Source organism: Sparus aurata, chromosome 4 (assembly GCF_900880675.1).
Source record: "Sparus aurata chromosome 4, fSpaAur1.1, whole genome shotgun sequence".
NCBI lineage: Eukaryota > Metazoa > Chordata > Actinopteri > Spariformes > Sparidae > Sparus > Sparus aurata.
Window position 1 is genome coordinate 4561479 of NC_044190.1, and position 20259 is coordinate 4581737.

Here is a 20259-nt window from a genome sequence, read left to right on the forward strand (position 1 = left end):
TGCCACCAAATATATGTTACTGCAATGGACATAAAGTTTCTGTGACTAAAAGTTGTCCTGACTGAAACTGAGCATTGCATACGCTCAGGCAGGCTCAGCTCACAAGCTAGCCAACATAAGCTAATGGATCAGCTGGTTCATCAGCTGATTCCCTTCTATGCATCAAATTGCTCAATCTCACACAAGGCGCCTTATTTAAACTGTTTAAGCCTACCTTCCTTTGCTGCTTCCTCCGCAAGCCTGCAGCTGCTCCTTTTCATGCTGTGTCTGACTAATCCATGCACTTTCTGTTGTCACTGATGACTGCTGCTCTGTTTCCTATTGGGGGTCATTGCTGCTGCTGCGGTTTGGTCTTTTTGGGGCTCTTGGCTGCTGCTCTCCCTGCCTTACACTTTCCATGTGTGCACATGGAGCTGCAGAGAGGTCCCTGAACAGAGCCATACCGCCAAATATATGTTACTGCACTGGAAATTTTGACTTTGAATTAAAGTGGTGGCTGAACTGAATGGCAAAATGGCAGTTTGTAAAAAAGAAAAAAAAGATGTTGTTGCAGAACACTGTGTTGTTCAATGATTAATAAAATGTGACTGATGTGAACTGTTTGTGTGAATATTTACATCTTTGTGAGTGTATTTATACCTGCAGGAACACAATGGATGTCATGTTAAAGGGATATTCCGGTGTAAGTTTAATCCATGGTCTAAATCACCGTGAAACTGTGTTAGACTCCCTCTCCAGAGATCAAGTTAGCAGACCGCTAATTTACGGAGTTTTATCAACCTCAGAAACGACCGCACGACAACAATACACTGCAGTAAATGGATCCAAATATAAACCGCCACCAAAAAGCCACAAATAATGCTCAGAACAGCACCAAACTTCAGCAACAGTACAAATAGGGTCTCAGCACATATTCCGGGGCATCTAACCTCCGCTAGCTTAGCTGGATTTCCACTGAAAAGCTGACTAAATTTACCACTCTTCTGCAGCAGCTTCCTGTTGACGGGAAGTCCCGACGAGTCGATTACCGAGTGCAGTAGAGTTCCGCGGCTCATGGATGAAAATGATTATGACTCCATGGAAAAGCAATCAGAGTTCATATGTGTCTTACCTGCCAGTTTATAACAGTTATTATCGAGAGTGGACAGGGGAAAGAACGGAATTGAGCATTTCTAACCGCACTCGGTAATCGTCGCGTTGGGACTTCCCCGACCCGGAAGCTGATGGAGGAGAGTTGAAATCTGTTTTTAGCTTCACAATAGAAATCCAGCTAAGCTAGCGGAGGTTAGATGCCCCGGACTATGTGCTGAGACCCTATTTGTACTGTTGCTGAAGTTTGGTGCTGTTCTGAGCATTATTTGTGGCTTTTTGGTGGCGGTTTATATTTGGATCCATTTACTGCAGTGTATTGTTGTCGTGCGGTCGTTTCTGAGGTTGATAAAACATCATGTCTGTGTGTCCCTCCATCTGCTTGTGTTAGACAGATGCTAACCATGCAGACTTCTGCTGTGTGTTGGGTGTCGTTTGGACTGGTGAAGTCAGAGGTTTAACTGAGGTTATTTACTCTTTAGTTTCCTTTCAGTCAGCCAGTTTGTTTGCTCATGCTTTGCTCCACAGGACTCTTTCCTTGGAGTTCCTCTCTGGAAATAAATAACTTTATTTTACCAACATTTGGTTTTACATTGCTTTCCTTTGTCCCTTAATCACACATACTTTGTTATTCATATGCATTTCATGATATCATATTTACCTACCTATATAACACGTGTCTGTTTGGAGCACTACTCCACATCTACATGACTGTTGGCCCTGCAGAAAACAATTAAGATTCAACTGTTTTGTTCGACAGAATATATTGATCAGGTCTGCCAATGCATTTGTAAATGGAGTTTTGAAGAAAATGCTCAGCTCTGCAAGACTGTTAACTGTTCAGAGTGGTGCGAGCCTTTGTTTGGAGAAATGTCACATGGATAGTTACTGATCTCAAATGTGGTTCAAAGTCCACTCCAGCCCGTCGCCTGTGGGTGCTGCAGTAATCCTCTCCCTCCCCCTCTGCTTCAGTGAGTCACAGGGTCGAAAAATGTGTGTCCTGCACTCCCATTCATCACAGCCCATCTGCCAGCCCGGGGGAGAGGAAAAGAAATAAATAGGGAGGCCCCAAATAAGTGAAAAGCCGAGAGGGAAATATGGAAATATGCCCACTCTGACTCAGAATGCTGTGGAGGAAAGAGAACAGGTCTGGGTGTAGACCTGAGGAGAGAAAGACCGACAGCACTGCGTTTGTACAGCAGCAAACTCTTCATGAGACGCAGCAAATAAACCTGAGTATGAACACAACATGTGTTATGATAGAGTTCAGGGTGTCTGGAGGACAGCAAGGACTTGATTTTCACTGATGGGTAAATTCATCATCAAGTGTCTGTAAGCATCCAAAATCTCTGTACAAAAAAAGAATCCACTCAAAATCAGCAAACCCTACATGTAGACCTAAACACTGAATGTAGCTGAGGAACACATATTGTGAGCTTATCAGAGCTTGATGTGCGTTACTCATCTGTGCTGCGGTTCAAAGGCTCTTCCTATTATCTTCAGTAGGAACCAGTGAGCAGAGAGCTGCACACTGTTGGTGAATGAATGAATGAATGAGGTTTTAAGGATTTATGTGCATACAACTATGCCTATTTATCACATTCATTTTCCATGTCAGGAAAACATACTTGCCAACATCAACAGCCAGAGGAGAAACACCAGTGCTGTGAAAAGCTCTTTGGATCTTTGGTTCTGGTCATGGGATTGATACTGAAGCCCTGAAGGTCAGAACACAGTAACATTTGAAATGTGGGATTCTGAAAAGCGTGTTTGAAAGGGTTCTGTCACAATCACATACAAGATGAGTCATCCGACCCTTTCTGTAGTCTGAAATGTCGATGTTTTTCTAGAAATGTCCCCAGAGCTACCGTAGATTTACAGCAAATTTACACTCTGAGGGGTAGATCGGACCGGCCACCAACTGAAAGCTTCAGTATTTGAGTATTTCTAATCTGGCAGAAGCTTTTGTCCGAAGCAGCTCACAAGAAGTCGTTGTTGTTTTCAGAGGACAGATGTGAGATGCAGTGTGGGGGTGTCGAGGTTAACTGTGTGACAAGGTGGCTTCTCAGTCTGGCTGACCTGACCTCTGAATGTTTGCTGACTTCATTAAGTTACTGTTTCCTCAGAAAAAAATACAAAACAGAGTCGAGGCACATTTATTACCTCCACCTCCTGCTGACCTGTGTTTCTGTCCATCACTTATGATGTTCACTGTTTCTGGATGTGTGCGCTGATGTAAACTTTTTACATTCTGTGAAATTATGGGCACTGACCTTTTTTTTTTTATCGGCCAAGTGGCCATAACTGCTCTAGAAGGACAAGTGGACTGAGTTTTACACCTACAAACATCCTCGCTCACAGTCAGACAATAAGAAGGAGTTTTTAAACATGTCTAAATGATAAACAGAAGTGTGGTGGGACACGCAGGAACTAGAATAAGAAGTCGAAGGCTTCTGGCGAGACACAGCCCACATCTGCTGTATTTAACTCATTCACTGACTGCTCATTGTGTTGGGCAGAGCCAGATGGGAAGAGAGCAAAGTATGAGCCGAGCTGGTTCCATTCCCCCTCCCCTCCACTCTGTGTTTGCTCTGCACTCCAGGGACCATCGCACTGAGCCTTTCACTCTGCCTCTCTCTTTTCTTCGTCAGGCTGAACACAGTTGAAGTGGGAGCTGGTGAAGAGAATGACAAAGGCGGTCCCGTAATTCCCACAAACGAGGCTTCGGTGGAAAGGCCACAGTAATTCAGTCCAGCAGGAGCACAGAGGAGATAATACAGCTACAGGGAGGTCTGCAGCTCTGCAGCCTCTCACGTTGTGGGTTATCTCACCGAATGAAGACTCCTCTGTACCACATTCACCATGACAAGTTAATCAGCTCATCACTGACGGAACATTTCTGTTTAAACGTGGATCTTTCTCTCATAGTTTTGCCCATTGAACCATCACAATTGTCCAAATGATGCACATTGTAGAGAACTAGGTGACCTCACTAGAACAAAGTGATCTGACAAGCACTTTATTTAAAGCATTCTCAAGGCTTAAAACAAATAAGCTCATTCTTAATCATTGTAGAATTAACCACATTGTGACAGTGGAGGTCAGGATCCAGACATCCAGCAGCTCCCTCTGAGCAGGTCAAAAATAAACTGATGCCACCTTCTACTCCAGGAAACGTCCCAGTTTAAACACAGATCTCTGTGGTGCAGCAGATCTGAGGAGATCTGCAGGGCTGCCGAGAGTGAGACAGAGAGACAGACAGACAGAGAGAGAGGGAGAGGGAGACAGAGGGAGTGAGAGGGAGACAGACAGACAGAGAGAGAGAGAGAGACAGACAGAGAGAGAGAGACAGAGAGAAACAGAGGGAGACAGAGACAGACAGACAGACAGGAGAAGAGACGAGCTGCACAACAACACCTGACATGATTTCCTCCACATGAACCAGCTGATCCTGACTGGGTTCTTACCTGCATACTGATATTCTGTTTACTATTGTTGTTATTATTGCTATTATTGTTATTGTTATTATCATCATTATTATTGTTAACATTTTTTTCTGTAATCCTGTGCGCTTTGGCAATATTGTGAACCACAGTCATGCCAATAAAGCTTGTTGAAATTGAAAGTGAGAGACAGACAGAGAGAGAAAGAGAGAGACTTTTTTGACTTTTGTAACCCTCTCTCTCTCCATCTCTGTCTGTCTCTCTCTCAGTAGCTCCTCAGGTGTCACTTGATCAAAAAATGACATTGAAACTAATTCATACAAAACCCTAAAACAAACAGAAAAAGCGTAGTGTAGTAGATCAGAAAACAGAGAGCGTTCTCTCTGACTGAACACAGCACATCGTTCTCACCTCAAGTGTTTACAGAAACTTCTGTGTTTCTGTTAGTCTGTAGAACTCTAACCCTGAGCCGAGCTGCCAGCAGCCCAGTCAGCATCAGAACCACGTCCTGTGACCCCTCACACAGTATGTCCTGCAGCTAGTTTGGCCAGCCCTGAAATGACATGTATTAGTGTGTACATTATGTTCCTTTACAGAGTAGTGAGGACCATAAAGAAAAAGTCAAAAAGAAAAATGTAATTCTAAGCTGTGAAACTGTGACTGCAGTTGGCTCAATAGTCGAACCAGTCTGGGACACTGACTAAACAGATGGTGAATCATTTCTGTCTGCGAGCAGAAAGGACAGCCGCCCTCTGTGCCGGGATCAAGGTGCACCAAATACCTGTATGAAGCTATGATCCCATGTTTAATCCTCCAATGGACGACGCCTGTCCGTTTGTCAACAGGGGGTTTATACAGGGACCAACAGCCCCTTGGAGGTGATCTGTTGCCAATAAATGTGGTCCACCTTGACACCTTTACCCTCGCCAGGGTACGTATGCTTCAAACCTTCATGCTGATAGACTTTCTCCCCCAGAGACTGGAAGTCTGCCAACACTGTTGTATTTAGAGACAGCAGGATGTCCTCCACATCTTGCCACTGTCCCCAGCAGGAGAGACAGTCAGGGAAGCAAAGACATATTCATATCCATCGTCCCATTGGTTGGCTGGAGTACGGTCCACAGCAAACACTCTGAGGATTTCTAGCAGGGGGGCACAGAGGCTCCTCAAACAGCCACATCCCTGGTGTCATCACAGCTTTCTGAGGACTGTTTTATATCTAAGTCACATGGCTTCTCTCCACACGGACGACCACATGACTGGTTCATTACTGTTGTTTGGTCCTGTAACGTGGCTCGGTGGGACTTTTATCTTTATTTTGTTGAGTGAAGGATCTGTTTAGTTACCGGACTGTGAACACCGTCAGACCAACACATTTCAGAGAGATGCTGCTCACTATTAACTCAGCCACAAAACTTTCCTCCTTCAGGAAAACAACCACACCTTTGTTCATTCTGGAGGCATAACACAGGTTGGCGTGTCCCACACATTCCCCAACACACCAACAATAACCATAAATCACTAGAAAACAATCTTACAATAAACACAGCAGGAGTAAAATCACAAACACTCACTGAAGCTCACCACGCTCTCCACCAACAAACTCCCAGCATGCACGCAGGAAGATAGAGGAGGGAGGCTGGACAGGTACAGTAGGTAACACACAGGACGTCCACCTGGAGGCCAGGGTTTGTTTCCTGTGTGAAACCAACAGTCAAAGCTGATGCTGGTTTTCAGTCACTGTGCTGTAGTCAGGCTGACTTTATTGTTGCAGGCTACAATTGAAAGGTCAAAGTTTGTGGTGTGTTTTCAAACTGCCTTGTAAGAAAGGACGACATGACGATGATGATGCTGAAGCACAGAGACAGCTCCATGAGACAGTTGGTTGAAGTCTGTCAGCTACAGAGTCCACAAAAGAAACTAAAGTACTGAGATCAATAATCTGTAAGGTGGTTAAATGAAGTTTGTTAAAGTAGGTTCGGGAACTAAGACCACGCCTCGAACGCTTCCCAATTTCCAGAAGTACTTAAGCTCACCGCATCCGTTTATTTCTCCTTGGCTCAGTCTTCACATCCCTCCCCCCGATCCCCTTGTCTTTTTCCCTTCTCTTCTCTCCTCCTTCATCTCATCACAGGAACCACCGGGGATCATTCCCGAAAGAGGAAGCATGGAGACAGCTCCCCCACTCAGAGTCTCGGCTTCCCACATTCACCCACGTCCCACCGCCACTAAACCACGCCGGTCCGCCGACCTCCTCCCTCATCGTACACCCTACAACCTCGACCCCCCTTTCATCCCTTCATCCCTTCATCCCTCTACCCTCGACCCTTATCCCTCATCCCTCCCATCCTCCTTCCCTCCCCTTGAACCCTCTATCCATCCCTCTCACACATCGGCGATCCTACAAATTCATTCTGTTCAATAAACCTTTCTAAATTCATATCAGCATTTGGCGTGGTCTATGTTAGTGAATAGTACGTATGTTGGGAGAGCTCTCTCCAGACAGGAAGCAGCTAATCCAGGTGTTATCTTAGTAGCTCTGCTGCCCCTAACCCTCAAATACTGTCACACACGATGGACGTCATGGAATTAAACGTGTTACAGTTGGTTTGTGATTTGGCATCCAGCTGATCTACCAAGCCGCACTCATTTAGTGAGGAGTCTTTGTGAAGCAGGTGGCCCCTCACTCACATGGACTTCTCCCACTTACAAGCTGCAGCTAAACGAGCAAGGACGGCCGAGGTGAACCACCGAGTCAGGAAAGGCACGTGATCACACTCTGACATCACTGACACAGGACAGAGCTGTACACTGTACATGCAGCGAGAACAGTGAGCAGCGGCACTGAGGTCTGATCTGTCAGAATGACTCATCCAGTGACACACACACACACGCACGCACGCACACACACACACACGCACACACACACACACACACACACACACACACACACACGCACACACACACACACATGCATGCACACACTCACACACACGCATGCACGCACAGTGGGGGGAACAGTATGTGGTTTCAGGTGTCTTAGGTTACAACATAGTCTCTTCATTACATTAGATGGTATTCAACAGCATTTAGTTTTTTAGCTTCCCAGTTCAGGAACTGGGTCCATCGTTGGAGACATGAAGACTCAGCAGCTCCCACAACACTTTCAGTACATTTGACAACAACACTTTAGGCTTCCAGAAACAACACACAGCAGAGTTTATGTCTGGCTCTTGTACTGATGTCTCACTGTGCATTGTCAGTGATCCATGTGAAGTAACATGTAACAGTGACTTAAAAACACCTGCACACGAAGAAAGTGACTCCATGGATACTGGACACCTCTTTTAACATTGTCCCACACAGAGAAGAAGAGAGGAGACAGAAGAAGAGACAAAAGAACAAGAGAAGAAGAAAAGTAGAAGAAGAAAAGAAGAACAACAAAATAAGAAGGAGAATAAGAGAGGAAGAAGAAGAAGAAAAAGAACAAAGGAGCAGGAGAAGAACAACAACAACAAAAGAAGAAGAAGAAGAGAACAACAACAACAAAAGAAGAAGAAGAAGAAGAAGAAGAGAACAACAACAACAAAAGAAGAAGAAGAAGAGAAGAACAACAACAACAAAAAAAGAAAAGAAGAAGAAGAGAACAACAACAACAAAAGAAGAGGAAGAAGAAAAAGAGAAGAACAACAACAACAAAAAAAGAAAAGAAGAAGAAGAGAACAACAACAACAAAAGAAGAAGAAGAAGAAGAGGAGGATGGGGGTGCTCAGTCTCTGGTATGACTCATCGGCAGTCTAAACCTATGGCAGCGTAGCTATTAACCTGTGCAGACTCTAACTATAAGCTTTATCAAAAGTCTATCTGCCTCATCTACAAATCTCCATCTCGTAAAGATAAGATAGATACGATGTTCTTCTATTGATCCCCTTCAGTTCACAGGTAACACAGCAGTACAGAGAGAAAATAAGTAGCAAAGAATAGAATAAAAATAAGCATATTATATACAGTAACTGTCCTTGTGTGTATGTGATGTGTGCAATATATAATAAATGCAAATGTGCAAAGTGCAGGGATCTGAGATATTAAATTAAAAATAACAAAGTTGATCGGTTGTCAATTGTAGCAATAAATGTAAATCTTACCAAGAACATTTGTTTAACTGTAGACGATGCTATTCTCCCTTTTTTAGATATTGTGATTTATAACTTACTACAAACAACAAATAGCTTGTATTCAATGTGTTTAATTAATTGATTTATTTTTGAAGTGGCATATTTTTCCAGTGTAAAAAAAGCCAATTGGCTTCTTTCCCTTCTTCAGTCGATGACGCGGGCTGCCTGTTATTTTTCTGGTGTGTCACATTTAAAGTCACTGGCTCCAGCCAGATAACAGGGAATGGTAGAAAGCAGCATCGAGGTCAGCAGTAAATCTGACCGCCTGCACATGTTTCAGCCTACATGAAGTGAGTTCCCTCACTGTCTCATAAGGATGGGACAGTGGTTTGTCTTCAAATGCTTTATAAGGTTGCTGGAGTTCAAATTGGCAGAACTCCTTCCGACCCTCCAAATCACAGTCTTGCATCCTGAACATGTTGGCGTTTGACTGGTGAGGTTCTCCACAGTAAAATATTGCCCAATAGCTGACTCCTCTGCTGAGTAATTCAGAAAGAGGGCCTTTCTTTTTCACTGCACACCTTCTTGTGTTTTAGAGCAGAGAAGAAGAATTGATTTCCAGTGTGTAATGTTAAGCAGAGCTAACGGAGCTAACTGAGAAACAGCATGCAGTATGATGAGGTGTATGATCTGCTGCTTTCTACTGGCCCCTTTACTGCTGAGGTCATGATGTGGAACATGACACACCAGGAAAAAAACAGAGTCGAACTCGTCCATGTTGAGGTTTTAGCAGCTTTGCCTACATGTGATGAACTCCCATATACGTGCTAACTTTGGTGTAAAGACGGTTCTGCAGGCTTTTCACATGCAGATGAATGCTAATTGTACCCTTTTCAAGTGAACAGTGAAATAGTGACAAAAGATGGTTTATCACAGTGTGTTAATCAAACTGCACCACATCCATCACATCAAACATCGAGCAGTGAATGAATCAGATCGCAGTTCAAGCAACAGCAGCTGTAACATGGAGTCCTGTGTCAACAAACATGATGAGGATCCTGCTACATACTCAGTGCACCTCAGAATTGGAAAGATTCATACTTGTAGTTAATTTACTACCTGACTCCACATTTCCACCAGCAGAAGCACACACTGATGGTATGGTTCTTACCACTGCCTTTTACACTAGATTCAATAAAGCAGGTTCTATATTTTACCTCTGCTGACATGGTGATGGATGGTGGAGTGTTTTTGTAGTATTTTCTCCACACCATACTTCACTGTAAAGGCCTCATCAGTCTCCGAGCCAACTCCCTCAACCAAGATATTAAGACTTTTATTGTTTCAGCAATTTATTGGTGGAAATTGTGAATGTGATGAAGTGTAATATTTCAGTGGAATGGAAGTCTGATACTGGCCTCTGGAACGGCTTACAGTCTGACTGATTTCTATGCAGACATACACAAGCACAAATATATTGGTAAGTTCTAAAGCTGAAAATGTATTTCATGTTATTTTTACTTGATTTCCCTGCTGTTTCAGATAAGATTGCACTGTAAGAAACTCAGAGGAGACAAAGTGCAGTAAGGTGAGACTCTTACCTGGAGAATAAAACTTAGAAGGTGACAGAGATCTTCTGAAACAACACAGATGAACGCAGCACAGTTCTGGATGTATACAAGATAATCTTCTATTAGTCCTACAACAGGGAAATCTGCTTTACTACAGCAGCAAAGGTGATAGCAAACATGGAGACCTTCAAATAAAACAAGAGAAAATAATATAGAAAATATAAGTAAAAAAGTAGCTCCTTAAATGTTCACACCATTGCACACTGAAATGCAGAAAATGCATATTGGGATAATGAGATTGCAGTTTGATGTGGCTTTTGGTGTGTGCGTGTGCATGTGTCGATAACTAGATAACAGTGAAGCTATGGTCCTCCTGTCTCTGGCCTCTCAACACAGAGCTGGCCTTCTTGATCAGTTTATCAAGTCTCTTCCTGTCAGCAGTGATCCTGCAGCCTCAGTAGATAGCTCCACAGAACAGGGTCAAAACGAGGGCCATGAGCGTGCTCAGCAGGTACAATCTGCTTTGACCTCTCTTGTAAAGTGCATTAGGAGTTGTCTGTCCAGTCCAGTTTATTGTTAAGTTGAAAACCCAGGCAGTTCTCAATCCCAATGTCCATTCCACAAAGTCCCGGGTCAGTTCTCTGTCCTCCCTGTCATCCTGATCAGTTATGAGGCAGACGATTACATAGTCATTACAGGTGGTAGTTGTCAGAGATGTACATGAAGTCTGCAGTGTAGAGGACTGAAGAGAGAAAGAACCAAGCCCACACTGCAGACCACCAGGTCTGACTCAAAGTCTCGTGCCCTCACATCGTGTGTTCTGCTGGTGAGGCAGTCGAGGATCCAGGATGATAGGTGGTAGTCTAGTCCAGTCCAGTGCTCCAGCTGGTCCCTCAGAAGCACAGGTTGTATAGGGTTTTGGAAGCACTGGAGAATTTAAAAAACATGATTCTCACAGTGCTCCCAGGCTTTGTTTGAGTAGAGAGAGAGCTCTGTGTAGGAGGAAGATGGTGGCATCATCCTCCATGATGTCAGGCTGCTAGGCTAACTGGAGCAGGTCCATTGTTGGCCTGACAAGGGAGCAGAGATGGACGAGGACCGGCCTCTCCAGAGTCTTCATCAGGTGTGCGCATCACACAACATGGGTCTTTTTCTGTGTCCTCAGCAGGTTATCATCGTCATGCAACTCAGAAATGTCTTTGCTGTAGACCGCCGTGTACAGTATGTAAACTCCACGTACTCAGTGTGTTAGGCTTTTTGTTATAAACTTCAGTAGATTCTCTGAGGCTAAACCGAGATATCCTTGATGACATCACTATGACATCCAAGTTATATTCTCACACTTGACACAGCTCCACCACAGCCATAAAGACACTATTCTACTGCTTTCACAGAACTCACTGTGACCAGTGAACTTATCCTGATGTCTCCTGAAGGATTCTGGGATTTAATGAAAATCGCCAACTCTATGGGTTGTTAGTAGGTAGTTTAACTTTAATGACATTTAAAAAATAGGGTATTTATATCAAACCTAGCTGTTCTCACACCAACATCTACCGCATGTCTTGGCAGCACTGAATGATGACTCTCAGTGTTGGTACGTGCTTTATCTTCGTACCAAACACAAACTAGAAAAGACACTCCGTATTGAATGTCCTGTTTGAGGTCAGGGTTGGACTTTCCCTGAACCAGTACATTCATCATTATGGACCAAAATCAAATGGAAGAGTACCGAACTGCTAGAATAGGAGCAGATAACAGAAAACTATTGGTCCTCACTCTCCGTGTCTATCCACTTCTCTAACCTCCTGCTAAAGCCAGCATGTTCCTTTTATAAAAGCTTTAAATGAAGAGAGAGAGGAAAACTAAAGTGCAGACACAGCAATGATAAAACTGTTGTATTCAAGCCCTGTCATTCAGAACGGCTGCCACTGTTAGACCGGCTCCAGTCATCCCTCCAAGCTGTCTTCTATATTGTAAATCAAGTTCAGATCTGCTCTGCATTACATTGAAAATCTCCAGGCAACGTCCATGCTTGTAACATAAATGCAGCATGTTCCCAGGGTCAGACGTTTTCCCCAACGTGAGAAAAGGCAGGGCACTTATTCATCTGAATGAAGGCAGTCTGATGTTTTTTATTTAAAAGTATTTAAAAGTATTGAAAGTGAGGTTTATAAGGAACGTGGACAGGTGCATGGTGTCATTTCTCTACAGCCATTGCCACTGTACAATCAGGATCTTTTTCAGAAAGATAAGTGGAGGCAAAACGTGTGGCTATAGGTAGAACCAAAGGATCTTATGGCTCTGTGTCAGCAGAGAGGAGGTGTTTGTAGTGATGAACAAGCTGTCCAGCGCCAGACAGCAGACAGACAGCGTAGATGATGAACACAGTGGAGCATTCAATATTTAAAGCCTGAGATTTTTTCTGAGACCAGTGGGAGTGGGTGCTGGACGCAAACACGCCGAGTATGTCAGTGGCACGTTGAAAGTTGCTACCACCACTACTGCTAATAATGATAATGATCATAATAATAATAATAGCTGTAATGATAATGGGTCCTTTTTGAAGGCAATGACAAATGTTGTATTCTGAAATAATAATAATGAAAATGATAATCGGATGTAACTAAATGTGTAACATCCGCAGCTGTTTCCACTCAAGCTGAACATTCCAGGTTTTCCAGGTTGAGCATATATAGTGTGTCTGATATCCCAGTGGCACTGAGCAATCAGCAGAAAGTTGCCTGAGGACACCACTCTGAATCAAGCATCCCCCATCAACATTCTGCTGATCCAATCCGGATTGCAACAGTCCAGCCCAGAATAAGAAACGTACTTTTAGTTCTACTTTTTATTCAACAACACTGCACAAATCTAGAAGAAAGAAATTAAAGGCACATCTATCCGAACACTACACACACTTGTGAAAGCGGCCAACATATCTGCTGGAAAATCCTCAGACAGTCACAGAACATCAGCGACTGTAATCATCCAGCACAGCCTGTATCACAGCATGCAGACAGACGGAGAACTGTTGCCTGTGCAGTGCAGAGAAGGAAAGAGAGCCAGCGAGGCAGAGAGAGAAGAATCTGAGGGCTTCTTACCTGCTTCCTTCACATCCTGCTCGGCTGCTGAAGGCAGGACGGCTCCCGGTCCGCACTGAGGAACCGCTGAGAAAGAGAGCGAGGAGAGGAAGACAGGTGAGGAGTCGAGGGAGGGTGGCAAGTTAATGGGATGGAGGGAGGGCAGATGTGAGGAAAGGGGCAGATGGATGAAGCGTGGGGGGAAAAGAGTCACTAGTGGCTGCTGCATCCCCTCTCTGCGTACTGAGCCCCACAAAGCGAGCAGAGCAGAGTGCCGCACACATCCCTGCTCCTGCTCCACGCTCACTCTGAGTCAGGCTGCTGTTTGGTGTCACAGGAGAGATGCAGCAAGTGTGTCTGGCATCCATCAGGGAAACATGTGTGTGTTGCCTTATTAGCATACACAATTAAATGTCAACAGAACAGAGAGATAAGTGGTCCCATGTTGTACATCTAGACTTCAACAAGGTGGTTTTACTGGTGGATACTCTCAGTTGAGCATTAAGATTAGACTGAAGAATGAGTATGAACTTATTTTATTTTACATTTTATTATCTCTGTGTTAACTCCTCTCTCACGCTGCTACTTCTGCACCGTACTGTTTGCACACTGATTGTTTCCCTTTTGCTGCTGTGCCGGTCTGAATCCCTCCTATGGCAGATCAATAAAGGTAATTGTAGCTTATCTTATCTTATATAATATTATCTAACATTCAGAAATGTCTTTTTGAAATTGATTTTACTTCTAATCCTGACAACTGTACTGAGATCTACTGATTATTTCCTCTTAATCTAATGAACATTCTGAATTTCACGAGTGACATGGACTCTTTAGATTTAACTTGACCCATGACCTCATTATATGTGGTTGTGTAGAACAATAATTTCACTTTACATACATGATAACATGTCTTGTAATATGGTTTGACATGTAATACATGTATTCATTTTACTTTTAGATTTAGATTTCTATTTGGACTTTGAATGTTAATAATGGCTGAAAACAAACAGAGGATGCTCTGAGCACTCTGAAACTGGAGCAGGGAGTTTCTGAACAGCCTTTTCTGTCTCAATGTATAACCCATATTTTAAAGCTACACAGACAGTGGACTAATAGTTACGCAATGCAGAAAACAGCCACACATGTCATCGCTGGAGTGGGCATTGTTTCTCAAGTTCAGAAGAAGACAACATAACTTTAACTTGCCATAAGTGTTCCAAAGTGTTCGGAAAGGAGGGAGAATGTCTAACACAATGAATCTTATTAGAGCTATGAACGATAACTCATCTATCTGTGACTGCTACATCTTCACCTTTTTACCCTCAGGGGTGAATAATCTAAAGGTTATGAACTCATCTTTAAAATACAACAATGTGAAATGATTATTGGTTATCAGTATGGGTGTGAGAGCAGGAAATTATCAGTATCGGCTGAATAATCCATAGCGTGTGTCCCTAGTTAACGATGTGACACATCCGAGGTGGATGAGGAAGTGAGAGATGAGCTGTGAGCTCAACAGTCCTGGCATCTCTCTGCCTGTAAGCAAAGTGACGCACCTTCTTTAGATCTCTGGAACGATTTATTGTGTTTCCATCCGCACAGGCAGAAGACTTGTTGCACTAGTGACAAACAGCATTGTCCTGGTCGGCTTTAGTGAAGTTTAACAAGGCTTTTGAGTGCACTGTCATCAGAGCAGGTGTGTGTGTGTGTGTGTGTGTGTGTGTCTGCAGGCTGAGAGAGCTGTGTCCAGCAGAACCAACTTCACCCCGGATCACATGTGTGCCTTCCTCTGTCTGATGACCACCTCCTTCCAGTACAGTGAAGGCTTCTACAGACAGAAGCAGCTGTGTCATGGGCTCACCAGAGTGGTCAACCTCTACATGGAAGAAGTTGAGAGCAGAGCCTTGATTACCTTCACAGGACCTGCTCCTAGACACTGGTTCAGGTATGTGGACGACACCTGCGTCAAGAACAGAACATACTAATGCTGTGGACAATATCATCAAGTTCACATGACAAGATGTCTTTGACTGTGCAGTGCACACTGAAGAAGTCAGAAGCCTCAACACTGAGGTGTACAGAGAAGCTACACACACAGATACTTGATGTTTGACTCTCATCACCCACTGTAGAACAAGCTAGTGGTCATCACAACCCTAAACCATCGAGCTGAGACTGTGCCCACTAAGTCAGAGGGGAAGGAGAAGGAACAGAGGCACATCAGGGGATCACTTAAACCTGTGGTACCCAATCTGGACCTTTGTCAAAACCTCTAAAAACATCCAGAACAGACAGAGAGGAGGAGACGAGAAAACATAACAACATCGTCATTCCCTGTGTCACAGGAACATCGGAGAAAACTCAGGAGATCTTAATAAACATCATCCAGGTTCACTTAAAACACTGAGGCAGAAACCTGTTCATCCTAAAGACAAAAACACCCACAAATACACAGAGTATGTGGTTATTTATTAACATACAAACATATATATTATTAAACAGAGCTACATATCTTCATGCAGAGTTATATATTATAGTGTTATATATTATCATACAGTTATATATTATTATACAGTTATATATTATTATACAGTTATATATTATCTTACAGTTATATATTATCATACAGTTATATATTATTATACAGTTATATATTATTATACAGTTATATATTATCTTACAGTTATATATTATTATACAGTTATATATTATCATAAAGGGTTATATATTATTATACAGAGCCATATATTATTATAAAGGGTTATATATTATTATACAGTTATATATCATTATACAGAGTCATATATTATATAAACACATCAACAAATCCAGCTGAAAATCTCACTGCTTGGTATTAGTATGTTTAGTGTAGATATAACTAAATATTAAATTATGGAACCATTTTCTAATAAGTAACCCTTTATAGAGAGTTTGTAAATTGTGATTAGTCTATTAATTGTCAACAGATGGATACTACTGTGTGGATATGTTGAGGCTAAGTGTCCACTGTGTTTAACAGTGAAGCTTTCTGCCTTTACCTCCTCCTGCAGGCTGCTGTAGCTGCAGCACAAACAAACCATAACCCAATAAAATATGATGCATTGTAATCAATTAAACTCCCCAGCAGTGGACTACAACAGTGAGGCGCCGTGTACCTGCTAATGCAGTCATTACTGTATAATTATGAAACTATGATATATCACTGACAGAGGACATTACAATGAGCAGCTTGGATTCTTTCAGTGCACCCTGCTGATTAACGTGATGAGTTCAATCATGTTTACCAGTGATGGACAATCTTATAAACTACTTTACACAGACTGTTTGTATATTGTATGACATATTGCAACATGTACGCCTGCTTATTAACCGTCATGTGTTTAAACATGTGGGATGGTTTTGCTGCTGATGTTCCCTTGAGCAGGGGATCAGGATCTGTGCTCCAGCAGCTGCAGCAGCTCCAGCAGGCCGGGCGGAGGTCCCAGCTGGGCAGCTGCAGTGCAGGAGGTGGAGGTGGAGTATGAATACAGTCCAAAGTGAAGATGTGTCACCACAAACAACCGAACCTCCGCTGGACCAGTCCGGGATCCACGCTACACCTAGCACATTACATCCATCACTGCAGCAGCCACACTGAACAACATTAATTTATTCAAGCAAGCCTAAAATCTCGCGGTGCTTCCATTCAGACATCTTGCATGTTATTAAGTCTGGTGTGGGGGAACATTTTCTCCTGAAGCACGCCGCGCACCCCGCACCGCAGCAGGCTTTTGTCCCGCTCCTGATCCGGATCCGTCAGCTCCGTGTCACCGGCTGTGAGGCGGTTGGACCGAGCCTCGCGTGCCAATCCCGCGGAGTCTGCGCCGTGTCTCGCGGGGCTCTCGAGCCGTATTGTGCGTCATCTCCATCGCTGCCGTTTTTTTATTTTTCTCCGCCGAGGAAACATGGCAACTCCCGCCGCGGTCAACCCGTCCGGTAAGTCGGTGCTCGTTGTGTTGTTGTGCTGGAAGCTGAGCGTGTGAATGTTGATCTGGAAGAGATAAAAACCAGAAGCAGCTTTTGTTGCGTGTCGCTGGAGAGGCTGAGGCTCCGACAGGCCGCCGCAGCCTGGATCAGCATCCATCCCCTTCCCCCACCCGACAACACCGCTATTCTTCACGGCGCTGCGGCCGATTCACGGCCGAGCGTGAGGCGAGCTGCTAGCTGCGGAGGTATCCGCACCGCCGCAGCCTGTCTGGGCTCGTCTTTGTGTCCCTGTGTCGGTGAAGCTAGGCTAAAGCCTTCATTTCGCTGCTCGGTACCGCTCGGTACCGCCGCAGCGCTGCCCTTCATGGGTCGAGTCGGAGCCACTCGAACCCTGGTGCTGGTCTGTGATGTGTCCGCTGCTCGCCTGTTGAGTCCTCCCTGCTCAGAGAGCTTTCTGTCCGCCGGTACGAGCCGCTCTCACGGCCACAGCCGGACGCAAAACCCGGGTAACAGTCTGCCCATGTAAAAAACTAAACACGCTGTGGTATATCCTACAGGCTGGAGGTCGGTACCAGAACCAACACGACCCAACACCTCACGATTCACGTTCCGGTCACTCTGACCTCCGGCCCGGCCCGTCCAGTCACTAGTGTCGGGGTGAGGAGTGGAGTTCGGGGCTTGATGCAGCCTGAGGTCCACTCGGTCCTCCGCCTCGTCTGAACCAGTAACACAACACGCTGAGAGGTGTAATTACAACGTGCTGGGTCACACATCAGTCCGTTCACTGAGCGTAATAAGTGTTATTTACCTACAGTCGGTGCTGTGTTCGGTTCCGGGTAAACAAGGAAGTGCAGACTGTTGAATGTTTCACACAGTGTGGCCTGATGTTTCCTGTGGTGGAGGTGTAATCTGAATACTCTCCGTTACCCCCCCTCCAGATCAGCAGAGTAACTACAGAGTCTGACACAGACACCTGACCTTACCTTACTGTCTGTACTCTGGTTCTAGTGAACATGTAATGCCTGCAGTGAATATAACCTTATTTAACTGCTCCTGCCATGTGGTTAGATTCATGTCAGTTCATCTAGTCAGTGTACACGATGTACAGTTACCTGTAGCTGAATGTGTCTGTGCCATAAAGTTGTTATAATTCTGCATTATTATCATCAGTCCCAGCTTTGCACTCCTAATAGGACTGAATACGTATTTGGGTTAAAGAAAAAAACACCAAAACGATCTGTCCAATGCAGGGAAGTAATTATTCTAATGTTAAAGACCTCTGTGTGAAAACAGGTCAGAGCCGTGCTCTGCCTCACGCTCGGTGCCACTTCATTGGCAATGTAAATGAAACAGGAATATAAATAAAGAATTGGGTGGTTATTAGCACCTTGGCTGCTACAGAGTGGTTGGAGATGAGCTGTTCTCAGAATGAGCAATGAACAGATGAGAAAGAACCCGTCAGATAGAAGAGGGCACAGTGAGAAGACACAATGAAAGCCCTCCTCCTCGGATGAGAGTCCGGCGGTGTCTGGAAGCAGCAGCACGTCTCAGGCCAGGACAACCCTCCAGCTCTATAATCCCTGCATCGGGTGCTTGTTGTAATGTAATGACCCACTGATGTTTGGCGGAAGCGGTGCAGCGAGAGCTACGTGCCGCTCCTCCATCCGCTGATGACACCCAGTGAGAATTAAGTTCATGCCTAATGCTGCTGCTGCCGTTTCTGCTGTAGTCAGAGGAGGACAAAGTTAGCCTGCTGATCTGTGATCAGCCTTACTGTTTCCTCTGGCATGGCCCCACAGTCAGTGTGTTGGACCTCAGATCAGATACTGGGGATGTTGGGATGCTGTGTCACTGCAGGGATATCCCAGCTGGCCGTCGCTCAGATCCCATTGGTGTAAGAGCCTGTGGAACATGGTGAGTGAAATGATCTGATGAGGGCTGCGTGCTGACAGAGGACAGAGCATACAGGTCAGACTGCAGTGTTGATAGAACACTGTCAAATACTTAAAGTCAAGATTTGTCCAGTGTGTGTTTGGCCGGTCAACAGAAAATGAATGCCCCACTATTTTAATAACAGATTAATTACTCAAATCATTAGAAAGCCCAGCAGTCTCTGAGTCCAACTGTGTATGTGTGAGTACTTTTGCTCTTCTTTATTCTTTATCATAGTAAACTGAATATCTTTTATGGTTTTGGACAGTTTTTCAGACATTTAACCACATTGCAATGTGCATTTTAACTATTTTCTGACAATCTACTGACTAAACAATCAAGTGGATTGGAGAAACAGTCAACAGATCAATTGGAAATGAAAATCATTCATTGTTACCTGTAGTCTCTGGATTTGTCAGTTCTGTAGTGTTTTTTTCTCAGGCACAGCTGTGGTCTGAACATGTCATGAGCTCAGTTTATATTTGTTTAAAATACAGGAAAGATATATGGTAGTGGTACATAGTAGTGCTAGTACTCTAGACCTGTAATAGGCCAGAATGTATTGGATAATTAAGCATAACTAAAAACGCTTCAGTGTCTCATATAGTGAAAATGAGTATTTGCAAGTGTTTGCTTCCTTTTTGTGTTTGTGTGCATTTGCACAGTGAGATTAAAGTTGCTGATAGATAGATAGATAGATACGCTTTATTTTCAGACTCAAGGTCCATACAAAAAATAAAAGCAAGACACACAGTACAAAAAGATTAAGAATTGAAAATGTTGAATTGACAAACACATTAATATGACTAATTCAGTGTATTGCTGTTAGAATGGCCAGTGGCTTCACTGCACCACCAGATTTCATGTTATGTGAACTATGTTGTGGGGTTGTCACCCTGTGGTTCATGTGTGTGACGTGTTGGGAACCCCCATTGATCAGTTAGCAACGCGTGCTATGTTGTTATGCTAGCAGCATGCTGGTTCCACCTGTTACTGTTTGTCCTCATCGATGGATTTAAAACAACAGTCAACGACCAGGATGAGGCAGATCATTACTGTG

At 44.0% G+C, this 20259-nt stretch overlaps 1 protein-coding gene across 3 annotated transcripts in view; it reads right to left on the minus strand.

Annotated features, from left to right (window-relative positions):
* Nucleotides 1-13450, minus strand: part of ctxnd1 (cortexin domain containing 1) — a 32726-nt gene extending 19276 nt beyond the window's left edge. The window contains exon 1 of one of the 3 annotated variants that reach the window (XM_030414005.1): nucleotides 13323-13450. The gene's annotated coding sequence lies outside the window, so the exon portion shown is untranslated. Of the gene's footprint in view, nucleotides 1-10248; nucleotides 10335-13322 lie in introns of those variants that run through there. The other 2 variants (XM_030414007.1, XM_030414006.1) reach the window with 2 other exon arrangements.
* Nucleotides 13451-20259: the final 6809 nt, after the last annotated feature.